General features: G+C 32.8%; 1 protein-coding gene across 7 annotated transcripts in view; it reads right to left on the bottom strand.

Moving 5' to 3' along the window:
• The window catches only part of LOC106876994 (rho family-interacting cell polarization regulator 2), a 193,981-nt gene that overhangs the window by 119,277 nt on the left and 53,132 nt on the right, over window positions 1-21,572 (bottom strand). For 5 of the 7 annotated variants that reach the window (XM_052971871.2, XM_052971867.2, XM_089360183.1 and 2 more), the window contains exon 2: window positions 15,347-15,418. The exons of the other annotated variants lie outside the window; for them this stretch is intronic. The gene's annotated coding sequence lies outside the window, so the exon portion shown is untranslated. The remainder of the gene's footprint in view (window positions 1-15,346; window positions 15,419-21,572) is intronic. 7 annotated transcript variants of the gene reach the window in all.

Here is a 21,572-nt window from a genome sequence, read left to right as displayed (position 1 = left end):
GATACTCCCCAACTACTACTGCTCATAATCAGAGATGCACATATCAGCCATCAAGGGACATGCTCAACAGGTTAAGGTCAAACAAGTGACAAGCAATCTGTGGTACTGAGCAGAATATTTGTTGCAGCCCAACTTTTATACTGAGACAAAACATGTACATGATAACACTTCCAATCAGTTAAGATCAGAAGTAATGTGAGCTGAGCCAGTGTCTGCTGCTACATATTATAATTATCATTATTCTTAATTAACTGACAATAAAAATAATCCATAAATTTAAATAAAGTTGTTGTTACTAATACTACTATTACTACTACTAATAATAATAATGGTTTCAAATTTTGGCACAAGGCTAGCAAGGTCAAGGAAGAGGTAAGTTGATTACATTGACACCCCCATCCCCCACACCCTGCCGGTGTTCAACTGGTACTTATTTTACTGACCTCAAAAGGGTGAAAGGCAATGTTGATCTCAGCAGAATTTGAACTCAGAACATAAAGACAATCGAAATGCTACCAAGCATTTTGCTCAATGGGCTAGCAATTCTTCCAGCTTGCCAGCTCTACTACCACTACTATTATTACTACAACTACTAACAACTATAATGGTTTCTAATTTAGGAATTTGGCGGCAGGGATCCCTGACATATTACTTGTACTTTATGTAAACTCAGAACATATCAGGACATAACTAAATCTGCAAAATCACTTGACAGCAGCAACATATTTCTAAACGGTGGTCATTATTGTAAAGAATAATTACTTGCAAGTTTCATGGAACTAGAACAGAGCAAATGAAATATGTTTGCAGACCATAACATGGAACAGCTTAGTGATTTGTCTTTAGTGCAGTAGTAATTGTTGACATCTTCGTTGTAATCATTCTTGATCAGTTTGGACATTTAGTTTGCTAAATTACATTTTTTTTTTTACTTCCTACAAAATAAAATATTATTACATGCAGTCAAACAAGCTCTTGGATAAATCAGTATTCAGTCGCTTCAACAGTATATATTCAATCCTTCTGTGATTAAGAACATATAAGAGAAGCAAATGGTTTGGAAAGCATAAATGAATATATCTTAAATATGAGACTCAATCAATAACAAAATCCTTTCAAAAACCACAGTAGATCACTGCAAATATAGGCACTGTGTTGTTAAAATTGGTTTACAATTTAGAGAAGTTAGCTTATAAAATCAGATTTCCTAAAGTACAAAAGTGTGAGCATACGTGTAAACAAATACATATATTTTATAGGCATGCACATTCACTCACACATGTTACTTTCCAATATTATTTTATAGCTTCTCTAAAACTTGGCAATGGTACTTAATATTCTATTATACTGTTTGCTCTCTACTTCTGGAAACTACCAGAATAGTTTGGCTCTATTCCCATATCCTGTACTGCCAAGAATACACAAACACACCTACATACATACACATATATACAATATGTGTGTACACGAAAGGTTGTATTGCAAGATGACTTTCATAATCTCTATAAAAGTAAGTTAGTAAAGTGCTTGTTGCACCATTAAAGTATATTTATCAATCAAAGGTTATGATGAAACTGTCAATGAAATCAGATATATTTTACAGCAATTGCAGCACAGAAAGTACTGATGTCTTTGACCAATTTACTATTACAGTTAGTTTTTAAATCAACCTACACCCAGCAGCATTTTGTGTAGAACACATACAAACGTGCACACACACACACACACACACACACACACACACGATGTACACACCAGTAATTTTGAAGAATAGGTGCATTAAAGTCAAGTGAAAGGTAATAAAATATCCCAGTTTCAATTCACACAGTTCTTGTCATAAACAATACTATCCCATTATTGGTTGTTGTATTATATAACTGGCTAAATGAAAAGACTATGAAAAGAAAAGAAAACCTAGATTTTTGTATGGTATAAAATGGTAATTTTTATGATTTTCTTTCATATTACCAATTTATTCTTTTTAAATTTAGTATCAAATTGAGTCAGCAATATATAGATATTGCACTTTATGTCTGAAAACTTTAAATAAAATCATAATTTTCTAACATAATGTTGTTATAATGTTGGTCAGATCCAAATAAGACCAGACCTCTCCTCCTATGATACAGAGTACTCAAACATTTGGTAATGCAATAGATACTAACAATTATACCAGTATAAGTGTATTATATTTCATTAGTCTTATATAGGATTAAAGAGCTGCTTAACCTTCATAGAATACAACTTTGGAATTATAAGAACTATAGGGGTTCTTACTAACAATTTGTTAGTTAAACTGGAACAAAATTGAAATTAATGAGCAAAGAAGACCCAAATATTTCCAGAAAATTATGGCACCTAAAATTTAAAACAATAGATATTTGAAGGAAAAGGGGGTCACTTTATTCCCAGGTTCACTGACCTTCAAAGGAGATTCCTCTCTGACCTAAAATGTATGAGTATTTCTAATATAGGTTGTGTATCATGGTAGAATTCTACTTTTCTAGCAAGAAGTAATCCCCCGGAAAAGTAACATTCAAGTGAAATTAATTAAAAGTTTGGTGGAAATGAAAACGAAATAGGACAAACAAGCAAAAGGTTGAATATAAAAATAAGATTGTATCTATAGCAAAAATTATTTGTACCAACTATAATTGACTAATAATGGTTTGTAATATTAACACAAAGCCTCAGATTCAGGGAGCAAGTATAGGAGATTCAATTGCATCCCCTCCCTAACTTGACTGGTGCTTATTTTATCAATCCTGCAAAAATTAAAGGCAAAGTTATCCAAACAATATTTGAACTTAAAACATAGAGATATGACTAAATACTACATAGTATTTTGCTTACTCCTCTACTTATTCTGCTAATTCAGAGCTCTTTATAGTTACATAAAAGTGCTATGATCACTACAGAATTGGAAACAGACCAAATATTTTACACAAAAAGTTTACTTCCATGCAGCAGCTGAATTAAAGGGAGTAAGGTGCAGGAATGTTTATCTGTTATATCTGGGAGGTTCTATCACCAAACTTTGACACTGAAAGTTACAGATTCCTGAACTGGACATTAGTGCTTAGTGCCAAACATTCCACCCCGTCATCTGCACATAAAGGCTTAGTACTGCAACTGACTAGGTTTCAAAATATCAAAGCTTGTCAATATCCTCCTTTAAAATAAGAGATCCTCTTCAATAAAAGATATACAAGGTGTAAATACTAATGCATTGAAGAAGCACCTAGACATTCTATTGTGAAAGTTCCCATAGACAGTACACTAGTATGCTCACAGCCCAATTACTAAAACCAGTAACAAAATAAAATCAGACAAGTGTTATGTCAATATACAGCTTGTTTCCAAAAATAAAAATATATTAAAATTATTAAAATATTTATAATGACAATAACAATGAGTGAGAAGATGATGACAACAAATCTGTTGTCAGGACTAATCTCTTGGAGACTTTTTTGTTGCTATTATTAAATAAGTCATTAATAATACTTCAAATATTTTTCTCCGATTAAAATTTTACACTTCATATTTATATTTTAATGTGGTTCCTAAGTATTTCTGAAAATACAGATAAGCAAAAACTAAAATGTCAGAATATTTCAAAGGAAAAATTCAAAATGAAATCAAGAGACACAGCCATGGGGCTGAAACATGTAAAAGAATAAAAGAATAATAAAAAAGGTATAGTTTATTGAGGAAGAAATGGCTAAACCCTTTACCAGTCCCATGCATTTTCATAAATTTGTTTTAAATATCCATGCTTGTTTACAGAATTTTAGTTAGCCCTTGTTTCATATGTTCTGAGTAAAATAAAGCTTTCCTTTCTCAAGTCATCCCAGTGATTGGGGGGGGGGGGGGGGGGGGGAATGGGAATGTGTGACATATATGATGCATGGACACCAGAGAAAAGGTCATGCTAAAAAGAGTAATATGTGACTTGAAGATACATTTGAAAAAAAAAGCAATGTTTAATTGTAAGAGAGCTAAAGTAAAAATAATAGTAAGCAACTGATGCAATGAGAGAAATTACACAACTGATGATTGAGAACGGAAGGAATTCATTGAAGAGATTAAATAATTTAAGCAGATAAAGTAGGATTACCAGTTAAGTAAGCAAAGAGCATAGATATAATGGACGTAGCATGAATAAAAAAAAAAACTAAACTTGAACAAAACAACTGAACACACACACATTACATTCACCTTTGAAATCCTTTTACATCTTATACTTGTTAATGGCATTGAATTTTAGATGTGTCAATAGCACAGATTTAATCTGAATCAACTGATTAGATGACTGTGCTGTAGACAATAGCAACACAAGTAGACAAGTGATTGTGATAACTGACTGATAAATAGCAGCTATAATAAACAATACATTTTCATAAACAGCAATAAAATAAAATAAATGTTAAAAAGTTGTATGGTTAAACCTCAAGGAGTTGTATAAGTTTACATGGATGTGCTATATAAACAATTATGCAACATAATCATCTTAAAAGAAATAATAGGAAAAATATACAACTGAACTTTCAAATTAAAAAGTCTATTCTTTAAAAATAAAAACAAAAGCCTGTTATAATTTCAGTAATACTTCACTAAAATAATCGCCTTTATTATTAATTGAAGCAGTGTATTCAGCACATCATTGACTAATTGCTTTTGTTGTACATAGTTACACTCCTTTACATCCCGATTTCAAATTCCATTGCAGTCAACACTACTGTGGTTAATTAAAAGAAGTAGCATTCATATACATTTAGGTCAAAAATCCATTGTATGCAATTGTAGCAGCATTAAATTAAATAAGCCGTTTATTTTGTTTAGGCATGTAGCTGTAAGTATACATGATTAACAAGGCCCAAGAAGGCTGGAATGCATCAGACATTCTCACTAGCCATTGCCAGGATGATTTTTCATTTCTTTCTAATATATACTAAATCTGATCAAAACAGAATCAGGACTGGTGCTATATAAAAAAAAAAAAAAATTACAAAACATATCAATTCAGCATTTAATCTCCTTCAAAGTAGTCCCCTTCTGAAACCACACACTTTATCCAGTGGTGTTTCCATTGATGGAAGTATTCCTGGAATTCTTTGTTTGGGATAGTGAGTAGCTGCTTCACTGTGTTCTGGATAGCAATAATACAGTGAGCAGGGCCACAAGGACAGGATTGGGGTATGGAAGGTAAGAAGAGGGCATGAAAGAAGAAATGTGAGAAAGAGAAGAGATGTAGTTTGGTTTGTTGGGGTAGGGTGTGTGAAAAGTTTTATTGTTACATGTGGGTGGAACACATAGTGCTTAGTTTCGCTGACGTAGGCAGATCTTTTCATGAACCTCATATTGCCAGACATCTTGATTCATTGTCATTTCCTCCATAAGGACCAACATCCTGAGATCCTGAGAACCCAACATATATATTAAGTATGATATACATTAAATATGGTGGCTATTTAGTATGTTATTTAGTATGATAGCTATTTCGGTTGATTTTAATTGAATGTGTCCTTTATAATTTGTAGTTTGTTCTGGGTTAGAAATTATCATTATGGTGGACTGGCAGAATCATTAGAGCATCGCAGTATTTAGTTACAGTCCTTTATATTCTGAGTTCAAATCACACTTAGGTCAACTTCGATTTTTATCCTTCTAAGGTCAATAAAATTAAGTACCACACAAGTACTTAATCAACATAATTATCAACTGTTACCTCCTTCCAAATTCCTGGCCTCTTTTAGTAATAATTATTATCATTGCTAAAGCCTGAATCATGATCACTCTAATTACTCTGTAGGTTTGTTATATTTCATGTCAACTTCACTCATTTAAACAATTTATTTTTCCGACCATTGTCGTAGTGGTAGACCTAGCAAAGAGAGGAGACACAACATGCCTGTAGGCTACAGGATGGAACACGTTCGTGAGTGACTTTATCCCAATTAGCTGAGTGGTCTTTCTCCTGATGCAGCTTAGAATGTGAGTAGAACAGCAACACTCCATTGTGGCCCTCACCTCAGAGTATCAATAATTGTCTGCCAGTATCACCTGACTGGCCGTCGTGCTGGTGGCATGTAAAAGCACCCACTACACTCTCGGAGTGGTTGGCGTTAGGAAGGGCATTCAGCTGTAGAAACTCTGCCAAATCAGATTGGAGCCTGGTGAAGCCATCTGGTTCACCAGTCCTCAGTCAAATCGTCCAACCCATGCTAGCATGGAAAGCGGACGTTAAACGATGATGATGATGTTAATGTGCTCGATCTTGATACAGATCTAACAGTGGTGTGGCGCCTTGCTCATCTAATTCCTTCATCACCTGTTAGTACCACACTTTTTTTGCAATGTAAAAAATACTCATGCAAAAAAATATTTTAATATAGCATCATTTACTTTTACTAACAAGAAAGTGTGGGAAAGGCAAGAAAAAAATTCAAAACAGGAAAGCGTTAGAGCACCTCCTTTTCAATAATGGAGATGGCGAAGCATGCAGCTTCTGTTTCACAGCAACAGTCTGGTATAGTTACTGCAACATAACTGCCATCAACATCATTTGTGTCAAAGATGCAGAAGAGAGTGAGAATGATGACAGCTAAAAAAAAAAAAAGTAGAACTTTGACATCTTCAACACCTCCACTACCACCAAGCACACCACAGTACCATAACTATTGTAGTGACCAGCAATAGCAACAGCAGATATCAACAGCAGCAATAATGATGCTAGTGTTGACAACATGAATGTCAATAGCAACAGAATCCTTAAAAGAAGATCATTTGTAAATATAACAGAGTCCTTACTCAGGTAAGCAAAGGACTAAATGTCAGAAGTATGGGAGGAATATCAGGGGGGGGGGGGAGAAGTGGAGCTATTTAAAGAGGAGACAAGTGTTTTGCTAAGAAACTCCAAATAATGCAGTATTCATGGCACCTCAGTTGGTATGGGGCACTATATGACAAAAGAAAAGGAAGATACTAAAATATTGTGTGGCTCATCTGTCATAGTGAAGAGGAAGTGAATTCTTCTAGCACAATGTATATGTTAGATGAATTCACCTTTTTTCTGCCATTCATGGGATAGGTGAAAGCCAAAGGTCATACTACCGATAATCAGAGTTGAACCTGGAGTAGCTAGTAATTGTAGTAGAGGAGTATGACATGATCTGCACCTCATACACCTACAAGGCAAATTGGTCAAGGATAATCCTGCAAGCACTGATATTAACAACAACTGGCATGGAACTGACCCATTTGCTTTAAAACTGAGAATTTGGTTTGCATTTAAAGTGAAGAAAATGAAGCTCAAATGCTACAACTGTAGGAGCATGAACCACCTGAGTGTTTTTAACCCAGTTGCAAAGAAAAAAAATTGCCTTTTCCTGAGCTGTCAGCATTCATCAGACAAAAACAGAAGCCAAAATAACAGAAGCAGCAATATACTGCAATCAGCAATGGTAAAAAAACAGCTAAACTACTAAGTTATAGGGACATAAACACATGAACACTGGTTGTCAAGCAGTGGTGGGGAGACAAACACACACACACAGATATATATATATGTGTGCATATATATATATTATATACACACACACACACACACACACACACACACACACACACACACACACACACACACACACACACAATGGGCTTCTTTCAGTTTCTGTCGACCAAATCCACTCACAGGGTCTTGGTTGGTGCAAAGCTTATAAAAGACATGCCCAAGATGACACACAGTGGGACTGAACACAGAACCATGTAGTTGGGAAACAAGCTTCTTACCACAAAGCCACGCCTGTGCCTTGATGACAAAAAACTATCATGCAAGTTGAAGGCCAGCAGCTTTCACAAAAGCATGAACCCACAAGCCATCTCATTTACCACCACCACCAAAACAATAACATCAATAACAAAAAGAATTAAAACCCACAAACACAACAGCAGCCACAGTAAAATCAACTAAGGAGACAACAGCAACAGTAAGGAATGAACATCACAACATTCCACTTTCCTTTTCTTAAAAATCAACATGAGTTTATACAAAGGAAACCATACTATTAAGACAGAGAGGGTGTAGAAGGCTGATAAAGAAAATAAGAAGCTTGGAAACTGAAGGATTAAGTTTAATGTATAAACACATAAAAAGGAAAGGATTTCCTTGTGATGATGATTAATGGAATAATGTAATGTCCATAATGTTTGATGACACATTGAATAAGGGAACTACAGTGTGGTTAACAGGCAGAAAGATGAGCTACATTAGATTGCATCAAATTGAAATGGGTTGACACTAATCAATTTTGAAGAGGGAAATCTTTTGCGTAACAGATATGGTTAAAACAGTTTACTGCTGGTTTCAGCCCCTCTCATGATACAGAAATCGAACATGAAACTAATCCACAATGATCATAGTAGAACATAACCAGTTAGGTTTATTGTGTGATTATCAGAATGCTACATCAATATTTCTTTGATTAGGTGTTGGAAGTAAACATTTGACATTGCATGTTATTATAATGAAATGAATTTATAGTGAGCAACTTAGTTAAAACAGATTCCAATATACTCATGTTCCAACAACAAAAGCAGTACAGTTCTATATTTAAGAGATGAAGAATTATGTACATTATTTACATTTGACAGATATTTGTCCTCATCTTGTTTGTTAATACGTTTCAGCTGATATACCCTCCAGAATTCATCAGGTGTCTTGAGGAAATTTCAAACCTGTGTTCTCATTCCTAAGGTATTTTTCGATGTTATTATTATCATCATCATTATTATTATTAATTATTATTATTCAGGTCACTGCCTGAATAATAATAATAATAATTAATAACATTGAAAAATACCTTAGGAATGAGAACCCAGGTTTGAAATTTCCCCAAGACACCTGATGAAGGCTGGAGGGTATATCAGCCGAAACGTGTTAACAACAAACAATAGGAGGACAAATATCCGTCAAATGTAAATAATGAACAAAAGCAGTAGTTTATACTTTTGAGTCAAGAATACCATATTCTGTATACAACAGGTGTAATAGTAGTACTAGATAACAGCAGCACCAGTGGAAGTAGTCTGTCAGATCTAACTTATGAGAAATTCTGAAAGAATTAATTGCATTCAAAATCTTCAATGTTAGCCTGTTTGGAATTGTTTATAACTTGTGCTAATATTTTCTAATTCTTTTGATCATGAAGAAAAAGATGAATCAACACAAGATATTAAGCTATATTTGTTGACATGAAAGCAATTTTATGTAAACTTTATGGTGGTGGGTTTTATGTCCCTGTAACTTAGCAGTTCGACAAAAGAGACTAATAGTATATGTACCAGTACTTTAAAAATAAGTACTGGGGTTGAGTCATTTGACTAAAATTCTTCACGGCAGTGTCCCAGCATGGTCACAGTTAAATGACTGACGACAGATAAAAGATTAGTCAGTTAACTGACTAATACACCAGGTTTTAGATGATAAAAATACAAGTAACTGAGCTGCTATATGTTAGTAATTATTTCAAGCATAAGTACATTATATCAAAGCCCAGTGTTAGACTAAGACTTATTTTATTGATACTGGAAAGATGAAAGGCAAAGATGAAAGGCAACTTGGAGACTTGAACCCAAAAACAATAAAGAGGTGAAATTAAATAATGGCTTCAAATTTTGGTACATGGCCATCAAGTTCTTGGAGCAGGAGAATACTTGATTACATTGACCCTTAAACCTTGAAAGGTTGAAAGGCAAAGTCAACTTCAGTGGAATTTGAACTCAAAATGTTTCTGAAAGAAATGCCATTAAGCATTTTGTCCAACACACTTACAAATTTGCCAGCTTGCCAAGACTAAATAACACTGCCACTCTACCACTCTTGCTTTTGATATTGGTTTCAGATATTGGCGCAAGGTCAGCAATTTTGGGGGAAAGGGGGAAAGTTGATTACATTGACTCCAGTGCACAACTGGTACTTATTTAATCAAACTCCGAAAGGATGAAAGGCAAAGTTGACCTTGGCGTAAGGACAAACAAAATATTGCTAAGCATTTTGCCGGTGTGCTAATGATTCTGCCAGCTCACCACCGTAACCTTTGCTTTTAATATTAAAATCTAACTAGATTATATAAACAGAAAAAACAAAATGCTAATAGTTTTTTTTTTTTTTTCTCTCAGGGACTCATATGAATATAAATATCAAAATACAACTGAAGTTTAGATTGCATTTTTTTTCCAGTAGAGTAGATGAAGTAGCACCCGACATCAGGGTGGGCATGAATTTTCTTAAACAGAGTTGAGAATGTGCATAAAACAGATGTACAAAACAAATAAAAAGACCTCACACGCATGTTCAATTCACTTTCTCATTTACTACTAAACAAATCTTTAAAAACTGTAAACAAATATCAAGTGAAATTTTACAAAAGCTGTTGCATCATCATGAAAAAAGATTTGTGTCAATCAATTCAGGACTTTCTTTAAATCTGCCAATTTTTCAATTGTGACACTGTGAGGTGTAACAAAATACATTATTACAAAAGAAATTATCCACAATGCGTTAAATAACAAAATTAAGGAACCATTATCAAAATATAAATAGATGTAGAATATTAATATTATTATCTGAAATTCACCAATATAATTAGTAATATGAAATTTAATATAGCAATAATATAATTATTTGAAATTTTTACAATGTTTCCAATAAATTCAAATAGTAGAAATAAGAAGAAAATATCAAAGTTTATAGATTATTGCACACAAATATGAGAGAAAAAGTTGACAGAAATATGAAATTTGAGCCAAGGTGAAAATTTAGATATAAAAGATCAAACAGTCATAGAAATGTTAGCTACCTTAGATCAGGAGGGAGTCAAAACTAAATAAAGTAGAAATATTGGGGGTGATTCTTCTTTTCTCTCTCTCTCTCTCTCTCTCTGAATGGTTGATAGGTCGTGGAAGACCTCTCATATTAATGCCTCAACTAAATAGTAGGTAACAAAAACACCATCCAACAAAATCAAAGATAGCAGATGTGGGCAGACAGACCAATCTGCTGCACAGTACAGAACAGTAAGAAGTGAACAAAAAAAAAAGCCAGAATTAGACAAGACTAGACTTTGAAATATAGAGTGAACCATGGTGATATGCTTTAACAATAATATATAATAAATTGCCATGTAACAAAGGGTTACACAATATTGATTTTTTTTTAAATCTGCACACTGGACTTTTGTCACATGCTTTTATTGATATTGAGTGTGTATGAAAGTATGCATTTGTTTATAAACAGATAAGACACATGCATAGCTGTTTAGGTGCAGGCATAACAGTGTGGGTACAGGTGTGGATGTGTGGGTGAAAAACTTGTTTCCCAACCATGTGGTAGGTTCAGTCATATTATGCAGTACTTTGGTCAAGGGTCTCCTACTATAGAATTGGGTCAGCAAAAGCACTGAATAGATTTGGTTAGCGGAAACTGAAAGAAACCTCCTGTATACATGTACATATGCATGTATGAGTTTGGTGGCTGTAAATAAGCATCACTGTTATGCAAGAGATTATGTTTCAAGTCTTCTTTGGAGAACATGCCTGGCCAAGCAAACATCTTCACCTGTTTCCAAGTAAGGAAAATTACCTCATTTGGAAACAGGTGAAGGTTGGCAAAAATAAGGGCATCCACCCATAGAAAATTTGCCTCAACAAATTCCATGTTGTCTGAGCAAGCATGGAAAAACAGACATTAAAACAATGACAATAACTCGCAAAATTACCATGCATTTGTAAATAGCACCCAACAGTCAGTGTTAGGTTATATCTGAAGTTTAATAATTTCACCAATTTGACCAGAAAATTGTTGTTTGGACAAAAAGGCTAAGAACATGCAGTTTGTCTAGGATTATTCTGATTGATAAATGCATTCAAAATCTAAGCAAAATGATCCAAATAGAATCTCACAAGCCTAAACATATTGAAACCTTATTTTAGTAGGGTTCTGGGAGCTCCTACGAGGTGGGGCAGACAGGACAGACGTTTTTGAAATGGCTATTACTCAGCCCCAGGGAGAGGGACATATGTCCAACAGGTACCATTCGGTCCATGGCGTCTTAACATGTTTTTTTTTTCTTTTCAGGTGAAGCCATAGCACTGTGGACAATAGAACATCGCATGTTTGCCTATGACAGTTGCGTGAAGAATAACGAGTCTGTCACAGCAGTTCTCCGTGAGTTTCAGTGCCACTTCAACATTCATTGAAATCAGGCTGTTCCCACCCATAACACAATCTTATGTTGGGTGAATGCACTTCATACATGAGGTAGACTAATGATCTGCAGACTGGTAGGGACACCATGAATGGTACAGACCCCAGAATGCCTTCACAAATGCATCAATGAAAATGGACACCACATAATGGATGTTGTTTTCAACACTTGATTTTGACAAAAGCTAATTCAATATGAACACATTGATGTCAATAAAATTTGTTTGCAGCTAAAATTAATGATTTTTTTAAAAACCCCACCCTACATAAGCCAATGGCCTAGTTTTCAGATGAATTGGTCAAAGACTTAGAGAGGATATTTCAACCTTAGAAGCAAAACCTAAAGTAGAATCTAGAGACTTCAAAGTAGCTTAGCATCAACTACAGTTTACTAAATTTTAGTTAACAACAAAACTGCTTAATATGCAGAAAAGAAGTAGGTAGGAATTCCATAATGTGTATTCTTTATAAACTATGAATGTATAGTAGTTAACAGTAAGAATACATGAATGATAAATAAGGTCAAATGCTTAGAAGGCATCAAATGCTTGAAAGACTCCACAGAAGTGGTTGAATGGTATTATCACCTAAGTGACCTAATTAGCAGTGGAGATGGGTGTTCCAAAAGCATAACTACCAAAGTTACAGGATGGAAAAAGTTCAGGGAGCTTGTTACTTTTGCTATAATAGATTTTCTATTTCTGAGAGGATAAGAGATTGTATGGTACACATGTATGAAGTGCAATGCTGCATCATAGCAAGATATGAATGCAGAGGAATTTGCAAAGGTTAAAAGAAATGAAATAAGCATGCTCTGCTAGATATGTAATGTTAATGTGCATGAATGACAGAGCACAAATGAACTGAACAAAAATCTGTCTATAAGAATCATTTAATTACTTGACCAAACCACTAATCTATAAATTTGTGCATATATCTAACTACATAAAATGACAACTATAAGTATACACCATTTTATCTTATTTCCCAAACTTAACACCTTTCGATAAAGCAATCATGTCCCAATATCCCATTTACCTTCTCTAAAACTTTATCTTCTTATTTTTCTTCTTCTCCTTTTTAGTAATTACACCTTCGTTTTTCTCATTATATCGCTCCAAATCATTAGATTTACACTGTGGCAAGCCTAGCAGAAACCTATTATCTACTAGCTGAAGCAAATAATGTAAGAAAAAATGATTAGCTAATCTAAAAGGAATTATCCAGCAAATTAGAATATACTGACATTTCAAGCAGAGCTTAACTCTTTACCTGCACTAGTAGGAAATGCTGCTTCATTTGACTGTATTACAAGCCAAATACATTAGCAGTCCCAACCAAATAACATCCTATTAATATGAAATAAAAATGAAACTAAACTGATCACAATGCAATCTAACATGGTAGAACAGCTGCCAGAAAGTTTTGTTGCAATAAAGAACACTTCCTGATTTCAAATTAAAAGTAAGATGCCAAGTGACTGATGAATGAAATCATGATTATATTTTGGTTCTGATCAGTAAAAAAAAAAAAAAATAAAAAGGTAGCTGTCAAACAGAGTCTTTGAGAAAGCAGTATGCTATTATAAACCCACTTTGTTTCTACACGAACTGTGAATGCTAAAAGCGTCTACTACATAATAAATCTAGTCTGTCAGGAATCTTTACATATAAACATTTAAGATCAATGATGTTTAAACAAATTACTACAAAATAAAGTAAAATTGCTCATAGTACTTTTCAAAGAGGTTTAGAAACTAAACTTTTTTGAACAAATTTTTTTTATTTTGATTAATGTTAAAGTTTAAAATAGAAAGCAATATGGTGAGAATTGTAGAACAACCAGTAAGCTCCAAGCCAGTTGAGTTCAGTACATGATTTCAACATGAAAGCTATTTCACTTCACTTAGACTCCTTGTGCCTTTTGGAAAGAAACAAAAGTCACATTTTTTTTACAATTAAATAGAGCCTTGTAAGTGTCAACAGAAACTACTTAAAGAAAGACTATATTCATCAACAATGTAAATTACAGATGGTCCAAGATGTATACACATTAGTGAAACAAACAAAACAGTATGGACAGTGGAAGTATTAGTTGGTAAATAACAGTATTAACTATATGCAAAGAGAGAGAAAGAGTAGACGTGAATATGTGTTTCTATATAGGGATGTATCTCCGTGAGACACTCTTAAGCTTATAGTGTTCAATAAACTGAACAACCTATAAATTAAATCATAGTGTAAGTGGCTGAGTATTCCACAGATATTTGCACAGTTAAATTACTCTTAAATTGTACCCAGGGAATTACTAATATAGTCAGATAAACATCAACATGGTTTCCATCTACTACATTTCCATAAGGTTTGGGTAATAAACTGCAGTTATGGTAGAAAGCACTTATCCAAGGTGAAGCAGCACAGTAGGATTGAAACTGCGAAACCATAATTGTGAAGCAAACTTATTAAACATTTAGCTTTGACTGCTCTGCAAGAAGACAAATACACTGCTTAAGAACAATGCAATATCAACCAATAGGAGAGCCACTATTTGGTCATTTGACCAACAGCAAACAGCCATCAAATCTTCCTTGAATAGCACTCAACCCTCTGCTTTTGATTATGAGTTTTCTCAATCAGTAAATTATTTTAACACTTAATGCTTTGAATTTTCATAATTTTAGTATACACTTAAGCCTAACATTTCCATCTTTATTTATTTATTCCTTTATTTTTTTGTTCAAGTATTTATTCCATTTTAGTGCAGATTCCAGTTGTTTTTGCATTGATGTGACTGAGATGTTACTCGACTCACTGCATCACTCCATTTGACATGAGAGGCATGTTGCTGTTAGCTGGGGTCTGAAAGACCTGTTGACTGTTACAAAGAGGCAAGTGATAGGAGGCTGAATTGAATTCAGAAAGCAAAGAGTTAGAATAGATATATACCACAAGGTAATTCGTCCAGAATATTATTAAACATACTTAGCAAAGCAGCACAAAATCAGTGCTATTGAGAACTTTTCCTAAATTTTCTTTTTAAGAATACCATAAAGTTTAAATCTTTAAGAGACAACCTACTTACCTCTACTACAGCACTTGAAAAAGTTTCTTTACATGTTTTAGTATTGTAAAAGTCCGTTTATAAGATTTATTACTGAAAAGAAATGAGTTCAACTTTTATTAGGTGTTATAAAATTTAAGATATTTTAAATATAACATTCATTTAATTTTTATTCTGTTAATTTGAAAATTTATGATTTTTAACAGTTATCTCTCTATATCTTACACCTGTATTTTATAAAAATTAACTAAAATAAGATTGATTTCCTGTAATAGCTGCTTAATATTAATTGTTCTTCAAACAATGTCAAGGCATGATTTCAACTGAAGACTACAAGCTTCTGGAACACATTTCAATTATAAAATACTCCAGTTGCTTGTAGTTGTAAACTTCTCTTCTTTGAGATACCTATTTACAACTAGATAGGCCAGATCACTGAGCGTTGATATTACCATAGACACACAAGCTAAGAGAAGAGTTACAAATTATACTGACACAACCAATTGCACACTCTCAGTGACTACCAACCCAAACTGAATATATTAAACTCTCACCACAGTTTATTAGTAGTTAGTTTAATCATCTACTAAAAGCAGGTCAAATTGTCACTTTTCAAATTATATAGCTATAGTCATCAATTAACAATGACCATAATTGCTAATTATGATAATTAAGTAAAAGACAAAAGAAAGTTTGCATACAAAAGCAAACAGAGTAATACAATAGAACAAAACATACAATATCAAGAGATTACTGGAAAACTACAAACAGAAATCTCAAATATAAACACTAAAAAACAAAATGACAGTTTCAGTAGCTTTTACTTTTTTTGTCTTCTATGCTATGCTCTTTATTTATGTAACAATATTTAGAGAGGATTTTACCTAAATATCTCATGACAAGACAGTCTGAATAGCAGAAGGAAAATAACAATTAGATGGACATATTGTTATTAAATTATGAAGATAACTGGAAAAAAAAAGTGAAGCAGTATATTTGACACCTGACCAAAGCTCTGAATGTTTCAGTCAGTGTAGTAACAAGCAAAGAAATAAACCAAAGTATATTGGTACAATCTATCAAAAAATGTCCAAGTCAGTTCTTCCAATTCTTAACATTCTAAGTTTAAATCCTGCCTTTCAGCCTTCAATAGTCAATAAAACAAAATACCAATCAAGTATGGGCCATCTAGTCATTTTGTTAACATGGTACTAAAATGAGAATACTATTAATTTTTTTCCCCCAAAAAATACTGCAGTCTAAAGATATTTCAAGAGGCATTAATTATTTTTGACTAAGCAAGACAGTTATAGGCAGAGTTAAAATTGTACTAGCATAGTAAGTTATATCCTCAGATACAACAGAAATTTAGAATTTAACAGAATTACAGTGAAAGAATCATGTAAACTTGTCTCTTTTTTGCATGATATCAATTGTCTTTTATTTACCCAGGACATGGATACAAACAACAAAATGAGCTGGGAGAAATAGCTTAAATGGGTTGATGGCATGAATTTGGATAATTAAGTTCAAAAGGTGATATACTGAATGTTATACACAAAAAAATGTGTAATCAAGATTTCCCTCTCACTGAAGAAAACAATCATTTTTCCTCAGTAGAAAGAAAAAACCTGGTAGCAATTGTTAGAGATGCTTCAAGAAAATGGGGGAATAAGTTTAAGTAATCAGGAATTAATATCTCAAAGTTAATTTTCATAAAGAAAGAAAATTTTATCTGCATTTGAAGAAAAGGGACAACTATGAAAATGCTTTAGTCTGCAGGATTAATAAGCACTGTAAAGTCTAACCAAACCTACAAAGTATGTTAGCTAACTTACATTTTTGCAAACAGGAAAAGAATTACAATAATATTGGAGCCAGCATAATTTTCATAATTAAAAATATAAATATACCACTGGGCCAATGATATGCTACTGAGGACTTTTAGACTGAAAGACCTCCATAGTTGTTCCTTGTTTGCAAATAAAGAACAGACCTTTCCTTCTAATAAAAATACACATTAACTTTGAGAGGTAAATCCTAATTTCTTGAAATTATCTCTCCTTTTCTTTGAGTGTCTCTACAGTTGCCACTAGGTTTAGGTTTTCTTTCTCTAGATAATTTCAATTAAGAATTTTTTTGCCTATATCAATCAATACATCACCTTTTAGCTCAAGTACTTGTTATAGCTAATTCACATTTAATGTTAATTTTGAAATACAATCAGTTTTACATCTCACTTTGCCTACATCTTCCAATAAGCATTAACATGCAACAATTCAAGTTAAACTTTAATTAAACTACACTCAACCAGCCCACACTAGTTTTAGATCTGATTTCTTTAACAAAACATACTAGTTCAATTATTTACACAAATATAATGCAAAGTAGGATTGAAGAAAACTCTTTAGGTCTTGTCAGAGCTAACTTTTCTAGTACCAGTAGCATGATAAAATGAATCTTGTCCACACTGTAAAGTAGTTTGTGATAACATGGCCATAGAACTATAAAAACACACCAAAACAGAATGAGCTGATGAGACAGATGCAACAAGCCTCAGTACAGACAACCTATCTAGAACAATAAATCTGAATAAAAGCTGCTATTACTTCATCACTGAAATTCAGTAAAGCTGGTCACCTTTAAGGGAATTTTGAATTAATAAAAGGGATTTTAAGAAATAAACTCAAGCAATTATTTATTGCATAAATAAATATTCATCTCTTCTTTTTCATGATGTCTTTTTTTTTAATTAACCTACTTTTTTTGTCATGGTACAAAGGGCATAGCCAATTTAATCAATACTAATACTTATTTTATCAACCCTGAATCAAAGAAAGATAAAAATTTCTCTGATGGGGCCTGAAATTGGAAAAACATCATGTAACTAAATACCAAAGATATTCATTCTGATATTCTACTGATTCTGCTATTTGATATCCAAATAATAATTTCTAACTTAAACTAAAAGTCACAAATCTTAGGGTACCAACCAGTTGATTATATCACACCAAATAGTGCACTTGTACTTTTATTTTATCAATCCCAGAAGAATGAAAGGCAAAGCTCAACCCCGGTGGAGTTTGAACTCAGTTCAAATTGTAGAATTAGTGAAAGACCAGTTCTCACATCCATTGCCAACAATTGTTTCTAACATTAATAATAATAATTCTTTCTATTAAAGGCACAAGGCCTGAAATCTTATGTGGAGATGACTAGTCAATTACTTTGACTCCAGTACTCAACTGATACTTATTTTATTAACCTGAATTATTCTTTCCAAATTTTGGCACAAGGCCAGAAAATTAGATAGGAGGAGGCAAGTCAATTACATTGATCCCAGTACATAACTGGAATTTAATTTTATTGATCCTAAAAGGATAAAGGGCAGCCAACTTTGGTGGGATTTGAACTCAGAATGTAAAGAAACAGAAGAAATACCACTAAGCATTTTGTTAGCTTGCCACCCTAATTATAATTCATTCTAATTTTGGCACAAGGCCAGTAATTTTCAGAAGAGAGGACAAATCAATTACACTGGCTCCATTACTTGACTGGTACTTATTTTATATTCCCAAAAGGGTGAAAAGTCAACCTCAATGGAATTTGAACTCAGAATGTAAACAGCCAGAAGAAATGTCACTAAGCATCTTCTCTGAAGCACTAATGACTCTGCCAGCTCACCACCTCTTAATAATAAGAAGAATCTCGCCACAAAAATAATCATCAAATCTGAAAAAACTTTAAAGAGGTATTCCAAACCATGCCTTGAACTCATTGACTAGATTAATGTGTATTATTCCAACACTGAAAGTATCTATTGAAATAAAGACAACATAAACGTTATACATGATAAACAGCTTCATAAAACAACTTAAAAAAAGAAAATATGTGCTGAGATAAAATCTATAAATATTGAACATCTTTTTTAAGTAATTTCATATTTTACAAATTTTAAAATAATATTTATATTGATCTCTAATGCAAAAAGTAAAGTTAGATATTCTCCACAGCTTAAATTATTGATTCTTGAGAGAGAGAAAGAGAGAGAGAGATGGGGAGATTGCATATGCACATGTATGTGCATACATCTCATTTATGTTTGACAAATAATCAAATTATATATATATAATTCTTGATATAGTTAAAGCCTTTTTCCTTAAACTTCGACGAATTGCAGTTATCTTTATTGAATTTCAAAGTGTAGAAGTGTGAAATAGTGCAACATCAAAATTACATAAATAAAAATAAAATTCCATGAAAGATTTTTTTATTTATTTATTTTTTTATTCAAAGATTTTTGATTATGAAAGTGTTACCTTAGAAACATCTCAATTTTGCTTTTACCTATATATGATAGAGTGTGTATGAATATAGCAATAATGCATAAATAGAGATTAGATTTGTTTTCGTTTTTTGGAGGAGGGTAATTTCATTTGTATATAAAATTGTTTGTCTTACAGTTATATTATCGCTATTTCAATGTCTGCCTTTCCATGCTGTGATAGACTGAGTATGCAATACAATATTTCTCAATACAGCCTCATCTTATCCATAAGGTCAAATGTACAGATATATGTCTTAACTATTTCTACCTACATTTTTGCTTAATCTAACTATAGTTTATTAAGTACCAACACTACTAGTTATTTTATTATAATTTCTTTCACACACCAACAATATAGTCATATCTCCTTCATCCATACATTATTACCCCATCTTAACTCATCTGTGCCTCTAGTAAATCAAAATGCCACATGTATTTTGAACCAATGAGAACCTCTACATCATTGGTTCACAACCATTTTTTGTCTATGGGCCTCTTTGATTCCTCTTTTTCTCTACTGGATCTCCATAGCCATTTGCTGTATACAAAAAATCTGACTGAATTTTTATAATTAAATAATATCAAGAATTGTTTTAAAAAATTGAAATGCTTTGTGTATTATAGAAGTATAACCAATTTATTGAACATAAATTTTAACAAAATCTTATATGGACCCCAGTTGAGAACCATTGCTTTATATGGTCACACTATCTGCCAGAAATAACACCCAAAGCTTTCTCAAATTATACCCTAGTGTATTAAAAGAAAATGAATATATTTGATATGCAATGATATCCAAGAGATGGATTTGATAGACATGGCTACAATTTCTTTAATCATAGGTTTGCTCAGTCAGAGCCGATTTGTAGCTAAACAACATCTGCATTCTTGCACATACAGCATCACCCTTTCTATCTATGCCCCATGTATTTCGACATGAACTTATTTCTATCTACTAGAGAGTTAGTAACTATTCAAAATTATACAACTTGGAGAGATATAAGGTGTCAGTATTGTTTAAAAAGAAATTACAATAGTTTAATATGGGACAATTTTTTCAGGTTATGAGGGTTTTTTCAGTAGAATCAGTCTAAATAAGATTATTAAAGCTACATGCTTTTATGTTGAGATTCATATACATTCAAAGACCAATAGGCAATTTTAAAATGTATTTTTCTGGAACTTCTTTAACATGAGCAAAAATCTCAGAAAGGGTTTTAAATGTAGCAGTTAAGTTGGTCACAATGTCAAAGTCAAATACTAATTAAGTATACCCGATTCTGAAGGTTTCTCTGCCAACTATGCTGAAAATATGTTGCCGTTGCTCTTCAGTTATATGACTAATACTAGAAGAACATTCTAACAAACAAAACAGATGACATATATAATGCATCCATACATTACATATTTTCCATTCAATTTCCCAGTTTGTGTACAAGATATGTGAGAAAGTATTTTACAGTTATTACCTCAATATAAATCATTCAATGATAGCCTATGGAGGCACTTTCAACTAAGGGACAACATCTTTCCACGAAACATTAGTCATATTTATTTAATACAAAAAAGTGGATGTGAAAGAGGATGCAATGCAACAGCTGGCAGGAAAAGCACTGAGATGTTTGTTTGCATGATGGAAATATGAGGAACCAACTATAATATGTTGGATCACAAGAATTAGATGTCAACTGGAAATACGCAAAAAGCAATGAAATGTTGAAGTAGAGGCCACAGCTAGTATATAAAAGAAATATTACACAATGGAAAGTGTAAACTTAAAAACCCTTCCAGAGAGCTCAGAAGCCTAATTAGATGGCAAATGGAAAATATCCAGAGATAAGAAAAAATTTCTACATAACATTCAGATTTACAAAATATTTAAAGCTTAATGCATATACATACATGCAAATACATTTATAT

The sequence above is a fragment of the Octopus bimaculoides genome, chromosome 11, assembly GCF_046866305.1.
Source record: "Octopus bimaculoides isolate indiv1 chromosome 11, ASM4686630v1, whole genome shotgun sequence".
Taxonomy (NCBI): domain Eukaryota; kingdom Metazoa; phylum Mollusca; class Cephalopoda; order Octopoda; family Octopodidae; genus Octopus; species Octopus bimaculoides.
The sequence above is the reverse complement of the archived record's forward strand: the minus strand, read 5'-3'. Positions and strand labels throughout refer to the sequence as shown.